Source organism: Somniosus microcephalus, chromosome 13 (assembly GCF_052327205.1).
Source record: "Somniosus microcephalus isolate GS21.2 chromosome 13, FLI_Smic_1.0, whole genome shotgun sequence".
NCBI classification, from domain to species: Eukaryota; Metazoa; Chordata; class Chondrichthyes; order Squaliformes; family Somniosidae; genus Somniosus; species Somniosus microcephalus.
The window spans coordinates 57,785,808-57,794,470 of NC_140999.1; the positions used below are offsets into that span (position 1 = coordinate 57,785,808).

Consider the following 8,663-nt stretch of genomic DNA (forward strand, 5'->3'; position numbering starts at 1 on the left):
GCGATTAAAAATGAGTTAATATGTCTGTACAGCGATGCACACAGTGTCCATAATAAAACAGGGGACCTGGAGGTAATCATGCATTGCAAGGAAACAGACATAGTAGGGATTACTGAGACATGACTACAGAAAAATCAGGACTGGGAATTAAATTGGGTGAAATTATAATGGGGAATAAGGAAATGGCGGAGAAATTAAACAAATACTTTGGCCGCGATTTCGCCTACCGAGGCGGGTCCTGTGTGGCCAGGGTCAGCGGCGGGGTGCAACCCCGCTGCTGGCTCCAGCCCGCTTTGTAGAGTGATCTTACATTGATTGGGCTTGTTAAGCCCGCCCTGCGTGTTTCTCAGTCAATTGAAGGAAGCAGGTCTGAAGACGTCAATTGATGACGCATCATCAGCCGGTTTCCTTAAAGGGGCCATGCACAAATTGATTTTGATAGTTGTGCTGTCAGTGTTCTACAGCATTGAGGTGCTTCAAACACTGACAAGCACTGCATAGAGGTGCACACCTGCACTCAGGTGCTCCCATGACTCCTTGCATATGCTTATGGAGGGAGTCACAGCACACAGGGAGGTCCTCTTCCCTTCATGGGTGGAAGAGCCCTCCCCAGGAGATCAATGCAGCCTGACATTGCACGGGAGGACACAAGCAGGGATATCATCAGAAGGACCAGGCTGCAGTGATGCAAAGCCATACAACCTCATCCTGCTGTGCCACTCATCACATCCCCATCACTCTGCCTTCCCTACTCTACTCCTGCACATCCTTTCTTACACCAACTTTCCGTGCACCTCCACCAATCCCTCTCTATCTACAGTATCACTTCCCCATCTCACTAGCCACCCTTCACACTCACCCTCATCCTGGTACAATCATACCAACTAACAACACACAAGGGTAGGCACTTGGGTGTTTTATCCAATGTTGATGTAACGTTTCTGTTAATGTGGTGTCAAACATTGCAACCTTTATTTTCAACACTTTGCCTTCTTGGACAGATTTGTGTGCACCTTTGGAAGTTGCTTAGTGAGTTGTAGTGAATGGTGAGAGATAACGGTACCCCCCGCAATGGTCATGTGAAGTAAGATATTAAAAATTGGATTTAATAAGGAAAAACAAACCAGGATTCATCTGTAACACCAATATACAAAATGGAGGGAATAGGTTAATTCGTGCTCCGAGTTGAACAATAGAAGTCTGTAAAAGTTGTATAAACCCAGATAAGGTTTAAACAGGACTATGGGTTAACTGCGGAGAGATTAAAACTGTCAAAACAACCCCTTAGAAAGAGGGAGAGATATATGGGTTCGGCCACGCGAGTCGACACCCTTGCACTTAAGGGTTTGTTAAGTGTGAAGCTCAATAGGGTTCTATTCTTTTAACTAACTAAAGTGTTTTTGCTCTGTAGAAATAATTCAAGAGAGAGAGACAGAAAGTCTGCGGATTGCCCGCTTTGGAAAGATCTACTATCTTAGAGAAATACTTAGAAAGACCAAGCCATCTGACAACAGCAAATGGACGATCGTAAAGTAATAAAATTGAGGCCCGGGTCATGAGAAAGTAACAAGACCAACTGATAACGAAATGTGAGATTTGTAAGCGACTGGAAGAATGGAATGTCATGGTTTTATAATTACAATTTAACTATAATTCTGTATATGTTAATAAGCTTATCCCCGCCTTTAGGGCAGGGCCTTAAGTTTTGTATAACTGTGAGAACCTCAAGAGATTCGGTGGAGTTGGAGCCTTGTGTTGGGACGCAAGAGCCATAGCTCCCCAGGCCTGAATAAACCGTTTTTACTTCAATTATTGGGTCTGTCTTTCTTACAACAAGCCAGTGTTGTCGACTGTGTATATCACTCAGTCCACACTTTGGGGGCTTACATCAATTGGCGACGAGGATGGGATGTGCGTTCTGAACCAGACTCTCGGACAGCGTTAACCTAAGACGGGTGAGTATGTTTTAATTACCACCTGTAAAATTAGGGGTTAATCGCTGGCGAGACGGTGAGTCAGAATCGACGTATAAAAGAACTATAAAAAGAAAGACACCCTTAATTGAAGGCGGTTAAAAAGATAGGGATAAGGTGTTCCCTAAGCCGTATAGCGGCGAACCGACGGGGCGGAAAACCCTGGGAGGCAGAGAAGTCCTCATTTAGCCGTAGGTAGGCGAACCGACGGGGCGGAAAACCCTGGGAGGCAGAGAAGTCCTCATTTAGCCGTAGGTAGGCGAACCGACGGGGCGGAAAACCCTGGGAGGCAGAGAAGTCCTCATTTAGCCGTAGGTAGGCGAACCGACGGGGCGGAAAACCCTGGGAGGCAGAGAAGTCCTCATTTAGCCGTGTGTAGGCGAACCGACAGGGGCGGAAAGACCCCTACCCCGGGGAGGCGGGAAATCCTCTTTATCCGTGAGACGGCGAAATCTCAACAATTGAATGAATGGGTGCACCGTGGTGAGTGAATGAGATAAAACCCTACGGTCATAAAGAGGTTAGAACGGACAAGGGTGAGGTCTGTCCCCAGCACCTAGCCTGAGCCTGAATTAAGAGGACAGTAGTCCCACGTGACGGCCAGGATCAAGTAGGACGCCGGGAGCTACAGACCCCACAGTACCAAAACCTCGGGACTAAAGGGTTGGTGTGTGTCTAACGAAACGAAGTGACTAATAGAAAGCAAGAAACTAATGAAGGTGACGCTATAGGGGCGAACAACGTAGCGTACAAACCTAATTCACCAATACCGTGAATTAAGCATTAAACATAGCAGTTAGTTATGACTAAGAGGGTGGAAGAAGAATCCTCAAGGGACCTGGATTCTATAACCCGACTCCTGGAAAATAAAAAGAAACAGTGCAGAGAGCCAAAGGCTTGGTGGGGAGGAGCTAAAGATAAAGAGGCAACAGATAATGTAAGGAATTGAAACAGAAGGGAGAGATAAAGAAGGAAAAAGATCTAATTTGCAGGCGAACCAATTTGAAACCCCAGCAAAAAAAAACAAAAAACAAACAGGGATTTGGAAACTAGGGAAAGCTGTTGAGTCAGATTTAAAAAGGAAGGAAAAGATAAACTTAAAGCTTTACCAACATGGAAGTTATTAGCATCTGTACCAAGACAAGTAAAACACGAGATTTGCTGAGTGAAAGGAACCTTAGACATATGCTGAAATTACAGTTTGTATAAAAATGTGTGAGTGTGGATGTTTTCCTGATTAGGAATGTTTAAGAGGATTCAATATTCCTTTGTCTGAAAATCTGTCCGTTAAGAAAAAGAAATGTCTGCTGTGTGTTGTAGCTCCACCCACTTCTCTGTGTTAAAGTAAAAGCATTTAACCCCTTTGTCTTGTCGGGGATTTTGGAAGTTTAAGAATGTGCAAATAAGATTGTGCCCTCAGAATGAAAAAAACCTACTACAATTTAAGTTAAGCTGGAGTGTAAAAACTGAGAAGAGCAACAAAAAGTTTGTTTAATGAAAGATTAAGTTTCAGTCTAAGATCTAACCTTGAAGTTATGAGGTAAATTAACCTATTAAAACCAGACTTTCATTGTGGCCACAGTGAAATTCTGGTTGATGTAAATTGGTGTAGTCCGAATTGAATAAGATAACTCCACTCCGCAAGAATATCTGATAGCGGCAGGTCCCTTTACAATATTTAATTGACTATGGTACTGGAAGCCTTATAGAAGGCGGGACTAGAGTTAAACCTTAGAAAGGTATAGGTAGGGAAGGATGAAGTAGTCGACCTAGGATACATAGTGACACAAGGGAAGAGACAAATGCCCAAAAACAGATGGGAGGGGCATTAGGACTGGCTGCGTGCTTTGATTGCTCGCAAGCTTCTAGGGATGGCAGCAGGAAGGGACCGCGCCAGAGAGGGGAGGGGGATCCGAGGATGTTTGTTGATGCATTGGTAGGGGGCCGACAGTGCAAAATGTTAATAGACACAGGAGCCACAATCTCATTGACAGACTTACCCTTACCCCGAACAAAACTTTCAGTTAGTATAGCAGGAATCGGTGGACGAAGAATCAGGGCTTATAAGAGCGAAACAGTCTTACTAGAAATTGGCTATAATAATAATACCTACACAGTTGTGGGTATGCGAGAGCACCGAAGGAACAATCCTAGGGATAGATATACTGCGAGAAGTAAGAGCTTTAGTCGACCCTAAAGCGAATGAAGTGTACTGGCCCCCAGATTATAACTCAAACAAACAGGCAGGCCCGGGAAACAAAGTAGAAATGGCCCAGCCTATACAGGATTTGATCAAAGGGGGGTAGCCAAAGGAAAATGTGTAAACCTATATAGATAGTCGGAATGCCTTTGGGGTGGTGTCTGATTACATGATAGTGGGAGTAGGCAGGGATATATGACACCAGAGACAAGAATATAATCAAGGAATGAGTAGGAATCTCTCTTCTACCCAAAGAGTGCATAATAATAAATTAAAGCACAGAAGAGGATGGGCAGCTAAACGAGCAATTGAGAGAGGGAATCTGACCAATGAAGCCCAAATGTTCATGTTGAATCAAAGTGTGAAACCACAACTGTCTTTCAGTCAGGGATGTTTTTTGGGTTGCGTGAAGTGACGCAATAATGTTTAGCTCCACCTTCAAAAGCCTGCGAAGGAGTTAACCCTTTCCACTGACAGCTGTTTGAGTTCACCAAGTAACAACTTCAGTATTACTGAATAGAATTTAAAGATATTGGACATTATTAAATTTAAGTTTCTTAATGTTGAGTTAATATTTCCCCACAGTGATAGAAGGAAAATTAGGATTTGATAAATGGAAGTTATCTTATAAACTAATTGCAGCACCGTCTCAAACGGCCGGGAGACTGCTTGGGAAGCTGTCCTGTTACCCAAAGATAAATCTGGACAGATAGTTAGAGACATGAGGCCAAAGACCAACAGATTATACGGGATCGAGAACAGGATACACGGGACGACCAGAAGGAGGTCTTAGCAATAGATAGCAAAGTGATAGCAGAAATAATACCAGCCAAACTAGCGCTAGCACCCAGATGGTCAGGACCTTATGAAGTATTAATGAATAATGACACATGTGCTCATGTAGATGGGTCTGGAACGGGTAAAGGAAGGTGGAAACACTGGACTCAGTTAAAAATATATAAGAAAGACAATGAGTAAACCAGAGATGATGCCCTTTTTGACAGAGTGAGGAGTATACTAGAAGATATAAAGAATGGGAAGGGGAGTTACTACATATATCAATGATAGGGCTGTGTATGATAATAATAGGCTGTGTATGATGATATTATATGCCATAGTTTGCATCTTCAGGTATGTCTGGGGACAGAGCCACAGAACAAGAAATGAACCAGATGTACAGCATTTTGAACTGATAAAATGTATAAGAGCAGAATAATTCTAACTGGCTGGTGACGACCAGCCCCCTTTTTGTAATTACAGGAACATTGGACGTCCGGAATGAGATGGAGCGTCCTCGCCTTGATTCTAGGGATGAACATAAGTATTGCCATTATCAAGGGGGATTAGTAATAAGGAGAACACAGGATGAGGTGTATTCTAGTGTAGCACATAGAGTTACTAAGCTTGCCATTAATATGAGTACTTTTGAGATACAAAACAAACCTGGAACTCCCTGTGGGTAAAACAATTAGAGGATCCACAGGAGAAAAAAAATCTATCTTACAAAGATGTAAGAAACGGGGAGTATTGGAAACGACCGGAGCAGGGTATGCGGCCGGGTTAGCAACAGTTAATAGCTTGGACATAGAAGGAGTAAATGAAGGAGTAGAAGAATTACAAGCAAAAAATAGAGAAGTTACTAAAACAAGCTACTGGAAATAGCCAGCAATTGACACTGGCAGGGAAACCAAACAATAATGCAATTGTCGGGGGTGGAAGAGATAGTAGCCCCCCATGCAGAAACAATCAATACAATTATTAATAGACTTAATAATGCTTCTCGCCAAACCGATAAGGAGCTAATATGTGCCACGTAGGGCTCATGGCTATTGTCGAATGCTCAGCATAACATGAGGCAAATAAATAATGGACAGATCCCTGATTGGATTACTAATAAGGATCTGGAACCTTGGATTGACACAAATAAAAGCCTATGTAAGGAATGTAAAATGGGACAAGTACACCGGGCAGGTGATTGTCTGACCCCATGGACTAAGATGATTGGCTTTGTACTGGCCATCCCACAATTCCCAGAAGGGGGACAACCCCGATACGACGTGATTAATATAGGAGAAGTACAAAGGGAAAGTGGGTTAAATATCATGATGTCCCTACCAAGGCGCTTTGGGAAAGGGATGAAGATAATAAACAGAAGAATGAAACCTAAAGGGGGGTGGTAGTGGACGGGTGCCACCACAAGGGAAGGACATGGGTGTGCACACACCCCCCCACCGAGGGAGACACATCCGAGTACGGATTTACGAAAATTACCAATTGCACCCTCGAGGTTCACCCAAGGGGATACACTGGACCTGGGTAGCATCAAGGAACAATGGGACCTGTTGTGTCACCACAATTGAACAGAAATATGAATATCAAGATATGGCTTATACCATTCCCCAACCAAACCGTTGTTTTGGTCTAAAGATACCTACACAGATAGGAAAACCTGGTCATTTGATAATATGGGACTTACTAAAAAGGGTTGAAACTTATGTCATACCAGAGCCCAAGGCAATTCCTAAGTTAGAGGAAGCTTGGCAGAAGTTACGGCAGGAAACAAAGGAAATTTTAAAGTACTATCATAAAATAGAAGAAGGCTTAAAGAAACAACAAAAAGACATTAGTACAACATTAGAGGAAACTCACCCACTTCCTCATATTTTGACAATTGGGGATCAGGATGGTCGGGGACTTTGGGCGCCTCTGTGGTACAAGGCATAATGATATTCCTCTTGATTGTTATTCTGATATATTGTGTATTTTTATTTCTCCAGTGCCTTTGTGCCAGAATGAGTAAGGCCGAAATTGGTGCGGTGAAAGAAGTAGAGCCTGAGGAGGGGCAGGTAGCGATGTTAAGAATGGACAACTCCCCTGCCTCTCCAAGGCAAATGGTGTAAGACGCGATGGGAAGCCCTGAAATTATGTGGGATTAATTGGGCATGGTAATTAAAGACCGGGCCGGCCAACCGTAAGATGGAGGTGGCAGAAGGAGGGTGGCAGAAGGAGGGTGGTGAATGAGGACTGGTGTGTGATGACAGTCTCGAATTGGCACGTCACACACCCCACGTGGGAATGAGGGACAGGCTTGAGCAGGAAAGCCTCAACCATTAGTGTAGGGTCTAAGGGGCCCCGGGTATGGTTACATCGGACGGAGTGCATAAAGGAAAGCCCACCCTAAAGGAAAGACCACCGTAAAGGAAAGACCACCATACCACAAGGGGGGGGAAGTCGGCCTCCAAATTGATAAGATATATATACATGTATAACCTAAACTGGTAGAAGGCCAGGGAGTGCACGCTCTGGCAGACACCAGGAAGTGGAAATACATGTTGACCTGTTTGGAGCAATTGTCCAAAGGTCAAAAGGGGGGACTGAAGTAAGATATTAAAAATTGGATTTAATAAGGAAAAACAAACCAGGATTCATCTGTAACACCAATATACAAAATGGAGGGAATAGGTTAATTCGTGCTCCGAGTTGAACAATAGAAGTCTGTAAAAGTTGTATAAACCCAGATAAGGTTTAAACAGGACTATGGGTTAACTGCGGAGAGATTAAAACTGTCAAAACAACCCCTTAGAAAGAGGGAGAGATATATGGGTTCGGCCACGCGAGTCGACACCCTTGCACTTAAGGGTTTGTTAAGTGTGAAGCTCAATAGGGTTCTATTCTTTTAACTAACTAAAGTGTTTTTGCTCTGTAGAAATAATTCAAGAGAGAGAGACAGAAAGTCTGCGGATTGCCCGCTTTGGAAAGATCTACTATCTTAGAGAAATACTTAGAAAGACCAAGCCATCTGACAACAGCAAATGGACGATCGTAAAGTAATAAAATTGAGGCCCGGGTCATGAGAAAGTAACAAGACCAACTGATAACGAAATGTGAGATTTGTAAGCGACTGGAAGAATGGAATGTCATGGTTTTATAATTACAATTTAACTATAATTCTGTATATGTTAATAAGCTTATCCCCGCCTTTAGGGCAGGGCCTTAAGTTTTGTATAACTGTGAGAACCTCAAGAGATTCGGTGGAGTTGGAGCCTTGTGTTGGGACGCAAGAGCCATAGCTCCCCAGGCCTGAATAAACCATTTTTACTTCAATTATTGGGTCTGTCTTTCTTACAACAAGCCAGTGTTGTCGACTGTGTATATCACTCAGTCCACACTTTGGGGGCTTACATCACATGAGTGTGAAAGGACTGGCTTGGGCATTGTAGGGATGTTTTATGGTGTGGGGTGGTGCCAACCTGGCACATTACGTGGCAGCCAGGGTGTACAGCGTCATGTGAAGTAAATCTGGCCATGGTGAGGCCATCCCTGGCCTCCCGAGCAGCAATATGGTCAGGTGCTGCTGCCCTGTGTCTTGTGCAGCATTAGTTGATTGTGGAGAAGTTGGTGTTGTTGTTGGTGCTGCATGGTGTGCCTGGTGCTGCTGCTGTTGGTGCTGATCATGGTGGGATTCTGAGGACCAAGGTGAGATAGTTTCA

The 8,663-nt window shown here is 43.8% G+C and overlaps 1 long non-coding RNA gene across 1 annotated transcript; it reads left to right on the top strand.

Annotated features, from left to right (window-relative positions):
* The first annotated feature begins 1,086 nt into the window (after positions 1-1,086).
* Positions 1,087-8,277, top strand: LOC147108346 (uncharacterized). Its single transcript, XR_015080581.1, has 2 exons — positions 1,087-7,069; positions 7,880-8,277. It is a non-coding gene; the product is annotated as an uncharacterized LOC147108346 (long non-coding RNA).
* Positions 8,278-8,663: the final 386 nt, after the last annotated feature.